Genomic DNA, 21972 nt, shown 5'->3' on the forward strand with positions numbered 1-21972 from the left:
ATCACCTTGGAACTGGTTAGAAATGTAGACTCAGAGGCACCTTGCCAGACCTATGGAATCAGAGAACCCATTTTAACAAGATTGCCAAGTAATTTATATATGCATTCAAGTTTAAAAGGTGGTGCTATAAAAAATTGTGATAAATCCAGGTGCTTCTCTGAGGAAACAGTTAATAAGCATATGATTAAAACATATCAAAATTTTTATCCATTTTCAAAAAAGGGAAGTATAAAGAAAAACAACATACTTCTAATGAAAACCACTTTCATAACAGTCACCATGTGGGATTTAACTAGACATGGAAAATTAAAATGAGCTTGAATCTTTTAAACTTCTTGCTTTATATCCAATTTCAGTCAGGAGATGGTAAGTCAGTTATCCAAGTCCATAGGATTTTCTCAGTAAATATTAATCCCTTTCCATGGTATCACTTTTCAAATCTCACCCTCAGCAGGTAGGATTTCCTGCCAATGATAGTTGACCATGACTATTTTTTTCACTTCAAGTTTCCGTACAGAAATGTGATGCTGCAGCTTATTTTACACTTTGCTTTTCATTTTTTGGTGAAGCTTCAAATCTACAATATCTTTATTCTGATCTCTATAATGAAAGTTTTGTTACGAACTGAAGAACACCAGAAATTTGTCTGCAAAAATGCATCCTGGTCAGAGAGCATAAAATGTTTCATCTTGAGTTCTGATGAAAAGCTTAAAAAACTAAAATTGATTCAGATGAAACTATACTTTCCTGGTGAACCTCCTTTACTTCAGAGTTTCAGTTTTATGGAGAGCGCATGAATTTGATCATCAGTAATTTCTAGGCACGTGGATTGAATGTTTTAAGTGAATCAATACTATGCTTAGATAAAACTAGAAAGTTTGAAACAAGATCAAAGTTATTAACTTGTAGTAATAATATTCCTAAAGAAAAGACAAATAGGAGTTTTGGGATTAGCAGATATAAACTATTATATATAAAATATATAAACAACAAGGTCCTACTGTATAGCACAGAGACTATATTCAATATCTTGTAATAACCTATAATAAAAAAGAACATATATATGTATAACTGAATCACTTTGCTGTAAACCAGAAACTAACACAACATTATAAATCAACTATACTTAAATTTAAAAAAAGAAAGAAAGAAAAAGAAATTTTTTAAAGAAAAAAAGACATATAATTAAAATCAGGAATCTGCAAATACATTTTATGGTACTGGCGAAGGTTGACTATTATTTAAGATGATATTATACTTTACACCCCTTCTGTTATTTGAGCAAGATTTAACTCAAGAAATGCATGTTAAATAGTAAGAGATTTCACGTTCTATAAGTAATTCAAAGGTAGAAATATGGTATCTGATTTATTTTGCTAAATCCTTGTTTCTTACATTTGTTAGTGTATTGTTTTTCCCCTTTATAAGTACCAAGAGGACAGCTCTTTATTCTTGTATTCCTTAGAAAGGCAGCTGTGAAGTCAACACTAGCTTTAGCAGGGAAATAAGAGAAAAAAGAGAATAAAGATGTTTTAAAACTTCAGCTCTGGGCTTTGTATAAATAAAAAATAAAATTCAAATATGGTGCTTCCTTAGTGAGTAATGTTGATCAAGTCATTGGAATAAAAAGAGGGGGTGTATATTTTAAAAGATTACTTAACTTTTGGTTCAGCTCCAAAAGGTAAGGAGAATGGAAGTTGTCACTTTCATCCTTACCACTAAAAAAACCTAAACTTCGATGATTTTACTTGGACCCATCAGAGACTGAGGATTCAGGTCAAATCACCACCCCAAAATCTGAAGAGACAGGGCAATCCAGAGAATTACAGCCTAGATCAGTTTCCCTGCAGCAGCAGCCCTGGAGTCATAATCGTTGAGGATTGCTTAGGGAAAATGAAGAATTACTGGAGTCAGAGCATGGACTCGCATGAGAGTGAGGAAATTCTGGGCAGTGATGCCTCAGGGGCGGGTCCAGCACCTTCATGGAATTTACCTCCAGGACTCCTACCAATTTCACATAGAGGAGAGTCCAGAGAAAACAACAACAACAAATCTTTAGTGGTTTGGGTTCTGAGGGAAGAGCGGAGGGAAGGAGTATGGGAGAGAAATCATTCTGAAACAAGTCCAGAAGTTTATCCTACGGTGTGTGTGTGGGGGGGAGGAAATTATCCAGCTGCAGAACACTCTAGCCTTCCTGCCTCAACTAAGGTGTCAGGGAGAAGGCAAGAAAGAATAGTCAAGTTCACAGCCGAAGCACATAGGAGCACTAAAACATTGACCTTTAGTAATAAGATTACAGAGTGTTTCTCTTACTTCCCACATGTTAGCATCATATCAACTGTTAACTGTATTATATCTAATGTAATAAGACAAAAGAAAATAAAATGTATACAGACTGAGAATGAAGAAATTAATCTTTCTTTTTTTTTGACACATGCCCTGATTTTCTATATAGAAAATCTCATGGAAATAGCAAATAAAGAAAAACTGCAACCAATGAGGGGTGGGAGCAGGGTCACCAGATACAATGTTAATATAAAACAGTCAACTGTTTTCCTATAAAGGAAAATGAGAAATAGTAATTTAATATTAAAAACACATAGCATCAAAAAATGAAATACTTAGATATACATCTAATAAAATATTATGCTATATATATACAGAAAACCTGATAAAAAGAAATCAAAGATCTAGATTTACAGAAAGATGTTTCATGTTCTAGAATTGGAGGACGCAATATTAAAATATCACTTCTTTCCTAATTGGTTTATAACTATATTACTATTCCAAGTAAAATCCTAACAAGCTGTTTTGTAGGTATGAACAAACTGACTCTCATGTTTATATGGAAAAGCAAAAGACCTAAAATAGCTAACACAATATTGAAAAAGAAGAGCAAAGTTGGAGGACTGATGCTCCCAACTCTAAGATTTACTGTAAAATGACAGGAATTAAGACAGACTAACAATGGAAAAAGCATGTATAAATATATCAGTGGAACAGAATAGAGACTCCAGTAATAGGCTTGAAATATGTAATCAACAGATCTTTGACAAGGGTGCAAAAGGGATTGCAGGAGGAAAAGATAGCCTTCTCAACAAATGATGCTAGAAAAATCAAGACTAAAAACAACAACAAAACACCTACACACAGACCTAGAAACTTCACAGAAATTAACTCAAAAGGGATTACATATACGGATACAGATAGATATAGATATATAAATACAAAACCACAAATCTTCTAGAAGAAAACATTGGAGAAAATCTATGTGGTCTTGGGATTGGTGATGAGTATTTAGATACAACAGCAAAAGCATGATCCATGAAAGAAATATATATATATATATATATATATATATATATATATATATATATATATATATATATATATATATATATATATAATTTTATAATGTTTAATTATATATATATATAATTAAAAACCACTGCTCTGCAAAAGACATTCTTAAAAGACTGAAAAATCAAGCCAGAGGCTAGGCGACCATATTTTCAAAACTCGTATTTGATAAAGGACTTGATTCACAATATACAGAGAAAAAATTAACTAAAAAAACGGGCAGTGGTTCTGAACAAGACACCTCAGTGAAAAGGATATGCAGAATGTTAGATAAACATATAAAATATGCTCAACATCATTTTTCTTCAATGAATTGCAAATTAAAGCCATAATGAGACACCATTAACACTTATTAGAATAGCTAAAATCCAAAAAAAACTGACAATACCAAAATCTGATGAGGGTGTGGAGCAATAGGAACCCTTTTTTTGTGTGTGTGTGTGGTACGCGGGCCTCTCACTGCTGTGGCCTCTCCCATTGCAGAGCACAGCCTCTGGACACGCAGGCTCAGTGGCCATGGCTCACGGGCCCAGCCCCTCCGTGGCATGTAGGATCTTCCCAGACCGGGGCACGAAACCATGTCCCCTGCATCGGCAGGCGTACTCTCAGCCACTGCACCACCAGGGAAGACCAATAGGAACTCTTATACATTGTTGATAGGGATATAGAATAGTATAGCCACTTTGGAAGGTAGTTTGGTAGCTTCTCACATAGTTAAACATAGTCTTACCATACAATGCAACAACTATGCTCCAAAGTAATTCCCCAATTGATTTGAAAACTTAGGTCCACACAAAACCTGTACATGAATATTTATAGTAGCTTTATTTATAATTGTCCCAAACTAGAAGCATCCAAGGTAGTCTTTAATAGGTGAATGGATAGGCAAGCTGTGGTACACTGGAATATTATTCAGTGATTAAAATAAATGAACTAGCAAGCCAAGAAAGACATGGAGGATATTTAAATGTATATTAAAGAAGCCAGTGTGAAAAAGCCACATACTATGTGATGTATTTAGGGATACATGTATACATAAGAACTGTTCTGTGAACTGAGAGTGCCCAAAAGAAATTATACCCTAGCAGTAAACAGCCTATCAGATCATGGTTTCTAATAGCAGTTTTCATTAATAAGTACCAGGGCTATTTGGATGAATGGTTGATTCTAGGACTCAGGCAAAAAAACATGCAAGATGAGCCTAGAGCATTATGTAGGATCAGAAATTTAGAAACTGCTCAAAAAAATCCCATTGATGAGATATGTCTTTTTCTTTTTTTATTTCAAATATTTTGCTTAAACTGAGCCAGGCACACTGCTAGCTTCTTTCATTGATTTTCTCTTTTAATCCCTATCATTGTAAGGTCCATAGGTTAAAAAGCAAAATCACAGTTCAAATAAGTTATAAAGCTAGAAATCGGACAAAGATCTGAGTAACTCACAATTTCACTTATTTTTTCCTGATAAACCTGGAGGCTTTTATATTAGAAATATTCCATTAGGAATGATTAAGATATGTTTGTGATAGTAGCAAAAACAAGGAACATTTATATGCTCAGGAAGTGTAATAAACTTCTTAAAGGTAAAATGAAATTTTAGTGTGACTCTGAGTTAAACCTCTATTATTATTTTGGGGACAGGTTCCATATTTTTGACAATTCATGATGGGCTGCCTTTTAACAAAATTCATCATTTAATAAATTATGTCATGAAGAACCTAGGGGTAAAACGGGAATAAAGACACAGACCTACTTGAGAATGGACTTGAGGATATGGGGAGGGGGAAGGTTAAGCTGTGACAAAGCAAAAGAGAGGCATGGACATATATACACTACCAAACGTAAGGTAGATAGATAGTGGGAAGCAGCCACAGAGCACAGGGAGATCAGCTCGGTGCTTTGTGACCGCCTGGAGGGGTGGGATGGGGAGGGTGGGAGGGAGGGAGATGCATGAGGGAAGGGATGTGGGAGGGAAGGGATATGTATGACTGATTCACTTTGTTATAAAGCAGAAACTAATAAAACAATAAAATAAAAAAATAAATTATGTCATGACACTGAAGTAGAAAAAGAATAGCTATTAGGTCATAATAAAGAAGTATCTTGGGCACTGGAAAAATCTGATTCACTCATCCCGAGAAGCTATTGTCCTCAATTCTATAAAAGGATTAATACTAAATATCGTGTAACAACAATGATCAACAGCCAAGATCTCTGTAACGTACAAAATTTGTCCATTGAGTCTTCATAGAATTTCAAGCAATTCTATTCAAAACTGGGTACTTACTCATGCAAATTAATGATAATTACAAAATAAATCATAACAGCATCCAAAAAATCTTATATTCTTCCTATTATATTTAATATATCATCAATTTTTGGTTGATGATGATTTTCAAACTATCAACAAATATTTTTTCTATAAAGTTTTACTTTAATGTTTCAAATATGATAGCTTTTATTTATTCCCAAATTTCTTAAGGATAGTGAATATGGAAGGGTGAAAATAACGATGAGACTGTCTTCTGCACAATTGGCTTATCAATAGGGACAGCTGTTCTTCTCTGGATTTATGCCACCTATATAATTTTAATTGCATTCAAAAATAGTTTTAAGCATTGATGCTAGAAGCAAATACCAAACTCGCAGATCAGTTCCATGCAGATTCACTTGAACATTTTAGACATTGCTTGTCAACAGCCATCTTCCATTTTCCACGTTAAAAAGTACCTTCTTCATAATCACTGTAGAAAAAAAATCTGTCAATATTTAATTATTTAACCTTGATGCATGATTTAGCTGCATTCTTTTGGATTTCATTTGCAAAAGCATAGAGGTACAGACTAATTAAGATGAAACTCTAATTAATCACGTTTTCAAAATGGAGTTTGGTGGTACTTCTATCCACTCTTTTGGTCAGTGATATAATTTAATATGAGGCTATCAGGGTCTTTTTTTATCTTACATTTATTTTAGATTATGACATTACTGAATATTTCAATGTCCAGCGATATATCATATTTATTTTCTTCTCTCTCTGTAGTGCGTTAAATGAAAAGAAAATATCATGCTAGGACCAATATTCATATGGACCCAATTTTGGTAATTTGGATTTTCTTATTATCATCATTACTCTTCCAAATAATTTTTGTAAGGTTTATTTCCTCCATGTAGAGAATCCTCTTCTTCAGCCTGTTACCTTTTTATACAAACATTTTCTTTTTCATAGACTTCGAGTTAAGGTTTTGCGTGAACGTGCTCAGTTGTTAAAAGGGAATTGTCTTTGGCCATCAATCCATAATGCTTGGAATGTTTCCAGATGGCCACACTGATTTTAACTGTTCTGCTACACAATGTAGATTGTTTTAGTATCGGGCTGTCATTGGGATACTTCCAGAGATAAAATAACGTTAAACCATTTGGCCTTTCTTATCTTTTGTTTCTCATTATTTTAAATCTCTACTATAGCACTAACAGGAGTTTCCTATGGTTAAAAAAAATAAAATAAAAGGCAAAACACATACACAAAAACCTTACAGACTCACATTTCTAAGCAAGAGTTTCTTTCAAAAGAATGTTATCGTTTTTGTTGAGTGTACTTTTCTGCTTCTAAAAAAGTTTGAAATTTGATAAGAGTGAAAAAGAACTTTTATGTTCATCTTAAAACAAATAGTAGGTGAACTATAACTTTGCTCATGTTGACCTACAAAGACTAGGTCTAAAAATTAGAGTTTAAATTCTTATAAATCTTTATCTTCTATTAAAAAGTAAGCAGATGAATGAAACATTTTAAAAGATTTTAATTCCAGAAAGAATGCTTTTTTCAACTGATGCCTACGTGTTCTTTACTTTGTGCCTGAATTACGTTCATTAATCCACTTATACAAACACTCAGATAGCTATTCTTTGCCATAATTTTTCTGTTAAATATTGAGGTCAAATTACGAAAAGTAAAACTCTTGGAGAGAAAGAATCTATGTATTAAGTTTGTAAGTAATCTGAACTTATAAAAACAGCATCGTCCCCATCAATGTTCTGGCCCAGAACTGATTTTCAGACCCTCAGTATTTTTGTTCACATCTCTGTTTTATTAAACTACTAGACTGTAAGAAATCTTGAAAGAAGTAACTATGCATTATTCGCTAATGTAATCCCCATATGATCCAGAACACATTCTTAGTCATGAGGAAAATGTAGGCATTCAAAATTTAGAAAATAAAATAAAATTAACAAAGTGATTTTTAAAAGTCCATCTTAATTCAGCTCTTGAACTAAGTGATGAAGAAAAACAACAAATGTGATTTTTTCAGTTTTTCTATATGTAATAAAATATTTAAGGCCTCAGATAAAATTTTTAGAATTCCAGACAGAGATTTAGATAGATATCAGAACATAGTAAAGTCAATTGGAGATTAGAATACAATGCTTCTAACCAAAATACATTTAAAAAACATTTATAATACCTTTAATATAATAGAAGAGGCTACCTCCTTTCATGTTTGAGTCGATGTTAAGGGAAAAAATAGGTTAATATGTAAAGGAAATATTTGAAGAAACCAGGCCATCAAAAACACTAAGCTATCAAGGTTTCAGGTTTCTTGAAATCAAGAGAAAGTAACATCTTATAAATCAAAAAACTAATTATGAAAAGAAAATTACAAAATATAACAGGAGATCGTCTCGTGATTTATTTGGAATTTCTTCTTTGATTCAGATAAAAGTTTCTTTTGTAGTTCAGATTAAACATCACAAGATTAATGGCTCACTTAGATAAGTATGTTTTTTAAGCTAGTTTCTTTTTTCAAGCTAGTTCTTTTGGAGATATGACCCTAAAAGTGCAGCCATAAATTCCCTATAACTGATTACAGTTACAGAAACACCTAATAAATGCAAACCTGAAGAAGCTTCCCCCTCAGTTCCATTTTTTTGTTGTTCTTCCTCTTTACACACTTCCTTGGTGGTCTCATCTCCTCAGAGAGTTTTTTGGATACCAGTATCTGGCAACTACCTCTCTAGTTCCAAATTCACATCCTTAAAATTACATTGTATTTTCTTCTTCTTCACCTAACTCCTAACAACGTCTCATATTGGACTTGGTGAGTGATATCTACTGGGTACTACAGTACAGTTTTCAAATTAATTTCTGCTCCAATTTCTAAACTAATTACTATCTCATTTTTTGTTCATCAGCCATCCTATTTTGATAGTTAGAGTTCCTGGGTCGGTAATTTTTTCTTCAGGTACCAGAATAACCCTTGGGCTAAGAAGCCTCTTGGGTTTTCACCAGAAAATTGCATAAGGAAAGTGAGAAGACACAAAAATGTAACCAAATTTCACCACTCTTATTTTTTAATAATGCAGCTCTAATTTGAATTATTCAAGCAGGCAACATTATTCCCATAAAAAAAAGTATAGTTGAGGTGCACAGGTGGAATCGTTCACTTATAATTCCACTGGAGATATTCCTAAAAAGAAGTTGCAGACTGTAGATGGGAAATAAAAACATTAAAAATTTTTTGGATTAAAATTCGTCAGTTAATTTTCATCTAAAAGCAGCCTATGTTAGGAATAGTTTACTCTGAGTGACTCAGGGTATAACTTTCAAAACATATATGCTGTGGAAATATTTCCGTCTGGAGAAGTAAAAATGATATAATTATTCATTTTCACCATGTTTAAGATGGAAGACTTTGCAAACAATAAAGAAAAATTACATTGATCATTAATTCATTCTATTATAATGGTTGATTTGTTAAACCCCAGCCCCCCCTCCAAAAGATATATTGAAGTCCTAACCCCCGGTGCCTCTAATGTTACCTTATTTGTGATGTAGGTCATTGCAGATGTAGTTAGTTAACATGAGGTCACATAAAAGCAGGGAAGGTCCTAAACCAACATGACTCCTGCCCTTATAAGAAGATGCCCATATGAAGATAAGAGTTACAGAAAGAATGTCTTGTAATTAAAAAGGCAAAAATTGGAGTTACGGGCCTCCCTGGTGGCGCAAGTGGTTGAGAGTCCGCCTGCCGATGCAGGGGATACGGGTTCGTGCCCCGGTCTGGGAGGATCCCATATGCCGCGGAGCGGCTGGGCCCGTGAGCCATGGCCGCTGAGCCTGCGCGTCCGGAGCCTGCGCGTCCGGAGCCTGTGCTCCGCAACGGGGGAGGCCACAACAGTGAGAGGCCCGCATACCGCAAAAAAAAAAAAAAAAAAAAAAAAAAAAAAAAAAAATTGGAGTTACTCAGTTGTAAGCTAAGAAAAACCAAAAATTACCAGTAACCAGCAGAAGCTGGAAGAGGCAAGGAAGGATTCCCCTGCACTTTCCAGAGGGAACATGATACTACCAACACCATGTTTTGGACTTCTGAGCTCCAGAACTATGAAACAATACATTTCTGTTGTTTTAAGCCATCCAGTTTATAATACCTTGTCAGGGCAGCCCTAGGAAACTAATACATATGACTTGTATTTTAAAGCAAACATGTATGTATTTATTTATTTATTTTAAAATTTTATTGGAGTATACTTGATTTACAATGTTGTGTTAGTTTCAGCTGTACAGCAGAGTGAATCATTTATACATATACATATATCCACTCTTTTTTAAAGATTCTTTTCCCATACAGGGCATTCAGAATATTGAGTAGAGTTCCCTGTGCTATATAGCAGGTTCTTATTAGTTATCTATTTTATATACAGTAGTGTGCATATGTCAGTTGCAATCTCCCAATTTATCCCTCTCTTCTTTTATTAGAACACTTGCTAACACCATACACAAAAATAAAATCAAAATGAATTAAAGACCTAAATGTAAGGCTAGACACCATAAAACTCTTAGAAGAAAACATAAGCAGAACAGTCTTTGACATAAATCGCAAGATCTTTTTTGACCCACCTCCTAGAGTAATGAAAATAAAAGCAAAAATAAACAAATGGGATCTAACTAAACTTAAAAGTTTTGCACAGCAAAGGAAACCATATACAAAACAAAAAGACAACCCTCAGAATAGGAGAAAATATTTGCAAACAGAGCAACTGACAAGGAATTAATCTTCAAAATATACAAACAGTCCATGCAGCTCAATATCAAAAAAACAAATAACCCTGTCAAAAAATGGGTGGAAGATCTAAGTAGACATTTCTCCAAAGAAGACATACAGATGGCCAAAAAGCCCATGAAGAGATGCTCAACATCACTAATTATTAGATAAATGCAAATTAAAGCAAATGTGTATTTATAATTTACTGTGTATCTACCATTGTACTAGTTCCAAGTAATGCAAAGATAGTGGTTGCTTTGGGATGGAGAAGTATGGGGGGAGGATGGGGATTGACTGCTAATGGGTTGGAGTTTTTTTAATAGAGGATAAAATCTTTTAAAATTAGATTGCACTGATGATTGAACAACCATATAAATAAACTAAAAACCATTGAATTGTATATTTTAAGTGGGTAAACTGTATGGTATATGAATTATATCTCAATAAAGCTGTTTAAAAAAATAAAACAGACTCTGGTTTCAAGAAAATCACAATGAGGTTGAGGACAAAGATAAGTAACCAACTGCAATTTGTAGTTAATTGAAGTATGATGCAGACTGTATTAGGAAATCACATGGGAGGAGCCCTCAACAAGATGGAGGTCAGGTGGGCAAGGAGTGGAAAGGATCATGATGAGTTCTCCAAAAAGATGACAGCAAGGCAAAGTCTCGAAAAAGGAAGGAGGCCCAACCCAAAAGGAATCAGGGAATGGCATTTTAGCCTGGAGAGGAAATCTTGAACGTTCACGTCCAACGATCCTGAAACACAGAAGAAACCAAATACACACATGCCAATTATTCAACATTAAATCTTTGCAAGTCCTTTTGGAATAAAGTAGAAAGCAAAATCTATAGCAATCAGAAAAATAGAGGATCAAAATTAAGTTGGCATTTCAGAATATTTAATTTGGTTTCAGAGCATAAAGGTGCCTCTTCTTACAATTTTTATATTTTCACGTCTCGAGCATTTAAGGAAGATAAACTCAATTTTTAAAAAATCATTCCTTTAAGGACATCATTTTAAACTTCTTACCTATTCATATAAAATTCATATGACTGTACTATTTCTTCTCAGGGCCCTTATGAAACATGCAATAGGCAGTTCTTCAAAGTTCATTTTCTAAGCATATTGTGAAAATATGAGTTACTGCTGCTTGTTCCATAGGCTTGAGTTGAACTTGAACATGATGCCGTTTTACCACTAAGGGTATTTTTGGTTATAATTGCCAATGAAGTAACTCATGTCATAAGAGAACACTCAGATTTTGATTCGTGCTATAGTTGTAATACAAACATCATGCATCTAAATATTTGTGGGGTGCATAACTATGGCGTGCATTTAAAAGCATATCAACAAATGTTATAAGGTAAATTTCTGTTGTTTATTTTAAAATGTGTATGACATAGCACAGTATAGAAACCAAGAACATAAGTTTTAGAGCAGACTGGGTGAATCTGCTCACAGGTCCCAGCTAACAGACGATCCATCATCTTACTATGAATCCAATGCAAGCTTTCAAGGTTTGCCAGAGCGTGGGAAAAGAAACATCAAGAATCACCCATCAGCTCTGAAATGCTTCCACCTCGAAGTGCTGTGTTCTCATATCACTCAATTATAATTACCTTCCAAAGCATGGGAAAATCTATTCCTCCCAAAACCTAGAAGAAAAGAACTGAGATATTGATGAATTCAGTAGCATTTGCCTCAACAAGATAAAGTATCATATATGTTTGACAAAAAATTTATTTAGGAGCCTCTAATATATACTACTGTACTATAATTAATTTTAATGGCAATATCCCTGGGGGATATTATGGAATATATGTGGTATTATGGGGTATACACACACACAAATACACACACACACACACACACACACACACACACCCTACACAACCCCACACAGTAGCACAGTTTTACTGAAAAGAGTTCAAAGACCTAGAACAGAATTCTAGCTCTCATCTACAGAGTGTCCCTAGGAGAAATAATTTAACCTCTTAACACCTTAGTCCTCTCCAGGAATTAAGCAAAGGTTAACAAAGAAGGAGCAATATATCTCTAGTATTCAGAATCTGTATTTGAATTCTGACTTTGATACTTAATTTGTGAATGGCTGTCAGTGACTTGCATGAACATTTCAAAGCTCAGCTTGCTTTCCTATAAAATGGAGATATAGTACACATGTGAATGGCTGCTAGTATCAAATAGAATGCACTGTGTGTTTCACAAGGTGTTTTGATTTTATAAGTTATTACCAAGTATTAGGAATTATGCTTACTTCATAAAGTTGTCTGAGGCTGAAATAGGTTGACACAGGTGATATTACAGGGCAGCCCGTGGCATATATTATCACTCAATCTTCAGTGATCAGATGTCCTAATCACACTTTCACAATGCCCTCTGTAAGAGGTTGATTCATATCTGATTATTAATACCAGATTGATTCAGATTGTAATATCTAAGAGTCTATGAGAAAAGGACAAAGCATCCATGTCAAAGAGGCAAACAGTAAATAATAAATACATTTAAAAAACATAGATTCTACCCACTTTATTTACTAAATGATGAGAAAGAGCATTAATATAACTGATGTGACATTCACATAAACATTGTTGATTTAATTTATTGGCATAACCCATGCTCGATAAAAAACAGAAAATGAAGTATATATGAAGAATGCAATAATCTTTTCACACTCTGTCTACCACTTAGATTTCTTGCTGCATGATCTTTGAGGTATTTATCTTTTGGTGCATAATAGCTTTTAAAGAAAATATGACCATGATATATATGCTATTATATAACTTTTTAAGACTTTAACATTTTTTGTGGAAATATTTATACATCAATAAATATAATTCTATTTCATTACACTGGGAGTTTAAAAAACTGTTATTATCTTAAAAACTTAAGAGATTCAGATTTATATACTTCTGTGATAGTTTATCTTAGTCTCGTTTCCTTCCTCTCTCAAATATGTGGGTCATTCTTTAGCTTCTCATTTACCATATGAACCAGAGGACTCAAAACAGACAAATGTTTTTGTCTTATTAAATTTCATTGCATGTGGATATAGGAAAGAAGTTATAAGTAACAACCGAAGGCTTAAGATTGCAAAGCTACGCCTTTCACTGTGTTTATAATTTCAATACATGAACATTACTCTCTTAAGCACAAAAGTAAGAACTGGAGTCTGAAAAAATAAGTCAGATAAACACTGTGTCATATAAGCATCTGATGTTAATTCAAGGCAATCTAGGATAGTTTTTCTTGGTCTCAATTTTGTCAATTATATATATTTTTTTCCAAAAAGAAATTAAGCTACTATTAGTCACATAAAATAAAATATAATATTATCTGTATTGGTCTTTACTCTCCAACTTGCCAGTCTGCTTAAAGAATCACTTTTCAAGATGCATGATTTTATGTATGAGTTTTGTCACCTCCCTGCCCAAGGTGTGCATCTTCCAGTGTGCACGTTCCACTCAACTTCTAAGCCTCTCTGCTATGCCACGTAGGAATCACTGAATGCTGGCGAAGGAAACGCTACATCTGTGAGGTTCCCTGATCTCCACACATTGGTCCCTCAAGTCCTAGCAACCTGGGTAAGTCTCGAATGCGTCGAATACCAGACCTTCTACAATTTTATTTTTCACATATTTTCTAGTTATTCTCAGTGGGAAGTCTGGTCAACTACAACTTAATATGCTTTGATAGAAAGGATAATTCCTATTTTAGAGCACAATTTTACTAATTCTCACAGCAGCTCTGTCAATTAGATATTATTATTTATTATAAATTAATATGAGTCAGCTGCAGGTTTCTCTGTTCAAATGATTTGTTTGCCCAATTTAAGTAATTCAACAGAATGACTGGGGTTCAGTATTATTGTATCCTGGGTCCAATGCATATACCCATTTATATTATGTCTCAGGAACTGTGTTGGGTGCCTGATGAATATGACAAAGAAACTAACATTTTTTCCATGATACACAATAATTCTTTGAATTCAAAACTCATAAAAAGGGGCATTGTTTTAGCACCCATGTCAAATTTATTATTTAGGGCTATTGAGTAGTAAAATAATGAGAATTTATTGGCAAATTTTTGGCAATAAATTATATTAGTGTGCATCTTAGTCTGTTTGAGCAGCTGCTGTAACAAAAATACCATAGACTGGGTGGCTTATAAACAGAAATTAATTTCTCACAGTTCTGGGGGATGGGAAGTCCAAGATCAAGGCAGTGACAAATTCTGTGTCTAGTGAAAGCCAACTTCCCGGCTCATAGGTGGCATCTTTTCTCTGTGTCTTCTCAAGGTAGAAGGGGAAAGGGAGTTCTCTGTGGTCTCTTATGAGAGCACTAATTCCATTCATGAGGTCACAGGACCTAATCACCTTCCAAAGACCCCATTTCCAAATACCATCACGTTGGGGATTAGAATTTCAACATATGAAATTTGGGGGGACATAAACATTCAGTCTATAGTAGAGTGTTCTAATAGCATCTGAAAAAAAAGCAAACTTAATCCATGGGAAAAGAGCCTGGTATCAAGCAGAAGCAAAAGTGCACAGAAAATGAAATAAAATAACAGACACTACAGTTTAATACCAACCGCTGTCTCTAAGAAAAAACCAAATGTAAATTTCTAGTTCGAATATAAATTTTATCTTGGAAGCATAATATGTAAATAAGCCAATGGCATTAGTATAGTGACCAAAAAGGAACTAGGCATATATTATAAACAAAATAAGCTAAGTCACTTTCCAAGTTATTGACAAATTACTCAAAAAGCACAGACGTACAGACCCAATTTACCTGTCTGTGGGATTCTCCCAGGGTATGCTATGGACCATGATTAGTACAAGTAGAAAGCTGAGGAATACACAGAGGGGGAATAATGGGAGGAGGAGGTTTGAGTTCACATAAATTTATGATTCCAAACACGCTTGTTCTGGCCTATGGCACATTTGTTGATTGTCTACCTGATACTGGTACAGAGATTGTAGGTCAACATTTCTGTGTCTCTTTATCAATGAATAAATTAGTAGAGAGAACCACAGAATGCCAAAAGACATAATCTCATTCTCCTGGTGTCCTGTGTGTCTGTGATTATTTGCACAAAGTGACCAGTCCTCAGCATTGCCAATGGCTTGTACAACAGCAGAAATAAAATATGGAATCAAGAAGTGTCTTCTTTGACTTTCTAAAAGGTCCAGGATGTCACTGAAAGATATGTAAGAAATAAGAAAGGCTAGAGTCTCAGGAAACTCAACATCAGATGAGACAGAATGATGCGAAGTAAAATAGACCCATAATGGGATAAAGGAATGAAGTAGGAAACTTAGGATTTTGGTTCCCAATACTTTCCTGGATCATGCTATTGAAAAGAAAGTAATACCTTGCATTCTGAAAACAAGATTAAGTAAAATGATTATATTGTGTAGGCATCTTTACATGTGTAAGTGAGATCCAAATATCTGTACCCTCCACATATTATTTTGCATTGCTGACATGAATTCTGAGATGGATATAATCCACTGTAATGAATGAGAAACAGTCTTGATTGTCAGAGTAAAACAGATAAGGGAATATGTTTCAGAAACATACCCAGTTAATTGTGATAATAAGGGATATCTGAAGAAAATCACAGAGACAAGTTGATGGTCTCATCAAGAAGGATGCTTCAAAAGAGAATTATTCATAACAGATGTCTCCATTTAGGCTTAGAGAGGAGACTGAAGGGTAAGAGTACTTCCTGACAGCTATAGGAGTCAACAAGAAATGGGCATGGTAAATAGAAATGTAAATAGAAAACTACCATTATAGGGAGAAACAAGCTTTGAGGTATAGGAATTAAGCAAACCCTCTAAAAAGAATCCTTTTTTTTTTTTTTTTTAACCTTCTGGACTTCTCTCAATACTGTTTTCTTTTCAAATTCTGGCACACATATTGATACTCAGAAGGTCTAAGGGAATACCTATGAATGTTCAAAGTTCAACCTCAGTAACCTATTATTCTATTAACCCTGAAATGCAGACTTGAAGCAATGTGCACATGAGGATTTTTCTAAGCCTTCAGTTACCTCTTGGTCTTGCATGGACCAGCACTGATGCAATTTCTTTCGAAGTATGCTAACTCCTGGCAAGACTGGGGGAAAAAACTCATTGAAAGGAGGTCTTCACTCCCCAAGGGTGCCACATGACTGAGAGTACAAGTTTTAATAATGAATCACACTCTCTTCACTGTAATTCAAAGACCCAGCATGCAGGCAAGTCAGGATGACTTTGGGTGAATGAAGTAGATTAATCACTATTGATCTGGTAAGAATACCAAGAATCATCTGACCCCAGGGGGATTGTCAGAATTAGAGTTGGTGACAAATTCAAAGGGAACTTTGTTTTTAGAAACCATGCAAAATGTTTGGGCTGTTAAAGGGGGTTCTGTACAGTTCAGTTAATGTGTCTAAAAAGAGACAAACCATTAGGACAAGCTACTCCAAACACATTTATATGTACACATGAGCATCTGCATGTTCAATAAGAATGATAGAATGAAATATGTAAGTGATACTGTAGTTTTTCACAACAAATCTAAAGACTATTAAGTATTTAAAAGACTTAATGATGAAAACAAACATTTAACTAGTAAATCAGACATTGTAAAACGTTGTATGAAAAGACAAAAAAAAAACATGTACAAGCCAAACACTGTAAATATCTTCAAAAAAGAAAAAGACTGCACCAGTCATCAGAATATTCTTGTTAAAATTCAATTTCTAAGGGTAAAAGAGGAATGTGATACAGTTATTTACCACAGTATAAGATAAATAAGAAGGAACCCTTTCTTAGCCATGTGAAACTATTCCCCCCAAATAATATTGTCTTCATAAATAAGTTATTCAAAAGATTATTAATAACTAATGGCCAATTTTACTCTCAGTTGTCTATTCAAAGCTGTGCAGACAATTATGAGTCAAATGCAGCTGCTTTGTGTGTTATATGTAGGGTATATGAAGAAACGACCATTTTCCTCAACAGATATATCCTAGATACAAAGTAGGGTTTACTTAGGTCCTCTGGACTTGCACAAGCCAGCTTTATAAATGTTATTTCCATTTAACAATAAAATGCTGTGTGCACTTTCAATTTTGTGGTTTGATGGGTCATATAACACCAGTTCATAGCTGAAAGTTAAGTTGAATAGTCATTTCATTACATGTGTCACTGAGTCACATGCTTAGTCTTAGGAACTGCTTTTGAAATGGAGAATAATTATCAACAGCACAGCACTGTGGGCTTTTCAGAGGCTGTATTGAGCTTTCTTATCTGCCCTTGATACTTCTAAGACATAAGACCCAAGAGGCAAGGTCCCTTGTACTACATCCTGGAATTAGTAGAGGGTTTTAGTTGGTCCCAGTCCCAGTTAAATGCATCAGCCTAACAAATTTTGGTCAGCGGATCAGAGCAGCCTACTGAAAAGTGCTTCTTTCTCCATGGTAGGCAGTGCAAGGTACAGAAACTTGTCCAACAGAATATTATTAAATTTCCTACATCATTGGATCGGTCCTGATATACAGAAAGGCAGTTAGACTTCTGTCCATAGCTTATGAGGCAAAATGATATGAATATCTTTCTTGAAGGCACTAGAAAATAAAGCATGGTGCTAGGTCAATAGTTATGTGCCAGATGCCAGAGGCTTCTTTATTTGATCAGTAGAGATAGCACACCTGCAATCACAGCTGGAATTGATATCACCATCTAGTTATATTTTTAAAAACCCCTAGTCATTCTGCAAGGCCCTCCTGGCTTTTTCACTGGACAAGTACACAGGTCATATACAGACAAGTTAGAAAACCTCTGAATCCCTCAAGGCTTTGATCATGGCACCAAGTTCTGTTGTGTCCTCATAGATGCAAAAATGAGGAATGAGGGGTGAAAGGAGATAGCTTCAGGGCTTTCACTTGACTCTTCCTAACATTATAACTCTTCACAGATCTGGTTACTAATGTAGAGATTCTGCATATTACTAAATATATTTTCTCTCACCTCCTCCCTCCTTGTAGTCTTTCCCTAAAGGTATCTGGAGACTTTTACCTGAATTCCTGCATTAGTTATATGGCTATCAATATCTAGAGTTAACAAGTTTATACTGTCTCTGTTCTTCTACTAATCTGCTGAGATTCCACCAAGATTCATTGCTCAGAGTAGAAAGGTATAGAAGTCAATTGACAAATGGAGTCTTGGCCCAAGTCTACCTCATGGGAGTCCAGCTGAACCACCAACCATCCTGTGGTTGTTGTCCCAGTTTTATAATGAGAGCAGAAGTGGGATGTGATAGGGGTTCTTCCTTAAGTAACATAACTTCCTATCAATCAAGGGACACCAGCTTTGTGAACTGACTTCGGTTAGAAACTGAGCAAGAGGCCATCAATCCTCACTAATGCAACGCAAGTCAATTTCAACCCGAAAGACTTAGAATTGTCTAATTGTATATGTCAAACAAGACCTAAAAGGACTACTCATGTATGTCACTGCTAGGGATTTATGATGAATCAGCCACAATCACAGATACCCTCAGCTTATAATGGTAATTGGGCAAAACTCATCTGATAGTGAAGCATGGCCTCTACCACTGTAGGATCACTGTTACAAAAAGAAGTCTTATTCAGCAAAACTAAACTAAACTAAAAACAAACAATCTCTCCCAATAGGAAAAAACAAAGAAGTATTAAAGAATTCATCATAAAGTTAATTAATATTTTAAAAGTTATTTTCTTAGATCTTGTGATGTTAGTTTTGACAGCTTTAAAACTGGTTTGTTATTATCATGGCTATTTTTAATCATTCTAATTCAATTATAATTTTTGCATTTTTGCATGTATAATATTGCAGCTTTTACTTAAAGGAGGACTCCAAAATTTTATGTCACAGAAACCACAAAACCTTGCTCCACTCCTGAGTCTAGTTTGATTGCAACATGGGCCAATGCCACGCATGGCCCTTGGAAGAGGGACATTATTTCATTTTCAGGCCATTGTGGTGAAGGAGCTGATGTCCAGCTTAGACAGGGATGGGGGCAGGGTGGGGGCAGGAAGGGTGCCTGAGCAGTTTTATAAAATTAATCCACTCTAAGGTTTCTTTCTGCTAGAGTTTCTGGTTCCTGCCTTTAGTGCAGGGGCCAGAAAGTCTTTACGTAAAGCACCAGATAGTAAATATTTTGGGTTTATGGTCTTTGTTGCAACTATATAACTTTGCCATTTCCATGCAAACACATGAACAGACCATGCATAATATGCATGTGGCTGTGTTCCAGTAACACTTTGTTTACAAAAACAAACTGGATGGCCTGACTTGGCCCATGGGCTGACCTGTGATAGAGACTATGCCCAGCAGCTCTGGCTATTAAATGCCATTGACTGAGAAGAATCACACTTAATTAACTAAACTAACAATCTATCAATGCCATTCCCAGAGGCTTGAGCTAATATATGAAATTCTCAATTCCAGACAGTGTATCTAAGTATTTTCTTAATCTTTCTTGGTCTGTCATCCTCAGAACCCACTCCAACATGTTTCCCAGTTTCCTGCCAGTTCAGATTGAAGACGTTCTGCAACTCTCCTGGGGTAGAGAGAATTTTCTCTCAGAGGAGACCCTCTCTGGTATGTACTTCTCTCTCTGGGTTTTGTTGGGATCTGACTTTCATTGTGGGCCAAGGATCCATGAATGTGGTGGGAAGAGACATCCCTAGTCTAGTCAGGCAACTGCTCCAGGTACAACCACGACAAGAGTGTCATGATGGAGAAGCCTAGTTTCTCTATTCATTGGGGAGGAGTTATGTTAACAGACAAGGACCCTATAGGAAAACTTAGGGGTTCAAAGTTCTTAGCTTCCATTCTGCCTACCCACATGTCCCATCCCATGTCACAGCAGCACCCCTCTTCCTCTAAGTTCTCTTACTTTCCTGTAAGAATCCTGTAGGGTCCATTCATCAATGCTGCAACTCTGTGACAACTGCAGGTTAGACCGGGGCTTAATTTTCAGCTCTGTCTTCTGTGCGGCTACAGAAGATGAAGGGCATCTTTAAAGCTGTTTTGGGCTTCCCTGGTGGTGCAGTGGTTAAGAATCCACCTGCCAGTGTAGGGGACACAGGTTGGAGCCTTGGTCCAGGAAGATCCCACATACCACAGAGCAACTAAGCCCCTGCACCACAACTACTGAGCCTGCACTCTGGAACCTGTGAGCCACAACTACTGAGCCTGTGTGCTGCAACTACTGAAGCCCGCACACCTAGAGCTCATGGTCCACAAGAGAAGCCACCACAATGAGAAGCCCGCACACTGCAATGAAGAGTAACCCCTGCTTGCCGCAACTAGAGAAAGCCTGCACACAGCAATGAAGACCCAAAGCAGCCAAAAATAAATAAATTAAACAAAAAGATTTGAGCATTCCATTATACATAAATTATTATCTCCATTAAAAATTTATTTTAAAAATAAATAAATAAAGCTGTCTTGGTGGCCATCTGTGTGTACCACACATGCCCTGAGTTGGGCATGCGTTCAAGACCTTCAGTTGATCCATTTCTCTTGTGTAGTCTCTAAGGTTTTCAGAAATAGCCAGCCTAGCTCTGCTTATTCCACTTCTCACCGTAGTAACAGTGATTCTGTGTCACAGCCATTTGCTCTAAGAGCACTGTGTCCTCTACCTGCCCTCATGATGCCACCACATGCCACAGATCAGCACGCCCCAGCAGCAAGGAGATGATCAGTGCACTCATCAAGTGTGTCTTGACAATCTATGACAAAATTCCACTCTGAGCTTCTGTTTTCTGAGGCCATTCCTAGTGACAATTTCTATATCAAAGTCCTAGAATAAATCAATGTACTCTCAGGAGGGGAATTAAAGAGCTCTAATAGAATTTAATGAAAAGGCAAATTTATTTAGCTAACTGTGGGTGGTAAGAGCCCCAGTGTCAGTAAGGGGGAAAAGCATTACCACCTTAAGTTTGAAAGGGCAAGGAGAGCACTCGCTGGACCACAGAAACCAGTAGCTGCAGGTTCTGGTGGGAGGCTGACTAGCAGAAGTTGTGCTTTTGGTTGAGGGATGTGGCCGCAGCCAAAACACAGGCTGACAGGAAGAAGCCAGTAGAATAAACACTCTGGCTTCTCTCTCTTCTACCATCTAAGGCTGTTGCTGCCGCCTATTGGTTGACATCACCCAGAAGACAAAGGACGAAGAAGGTGGGTTGATTCTACCCAGAGAAGGAGCTTCATGGGGCAGAGCCCAGGCAGAAAAAGAGTGGAGTGAAACTGGAAGGGCAGAATTAGAATGTCTGACACAGAGATCTTATATTTCAGTTAAGCTTCTTATCTTCTACTAGAGTCAATTTTTTTTGTGTAAAATCACTTCTGTTATTTGTTTAAATAAGCAAGCACATATAAATTATGTGCTCAGTGTAGATATTTACTAATTTATAATTGCTCAGATTATTACTTTAAGCTCCACAAAATATTCAGAATAGAGTATTCCAGAAGTAGTGTTGTTTACTGTGTAAAATACTTTGAATGTGTG

The sequence above is a fragment of the Mesoplodon densirostris genome, chromosome 17 (genome assembly GCF_025265405.1).
Source record: "Mesoplodon densirostris isolate mMesDen1 chromosome 17, mMesDen1 primary haplotype, whole genome shotgun sequence".
In the NCBI taxonomy this organism is placed as follows: domain Eukaryota; kingdom Metazoa; phylum Chordata; class Mammalia; order Artiodactyla; family Ziphiidae; genus Mesoplodon; species Mesoplodon densirostris.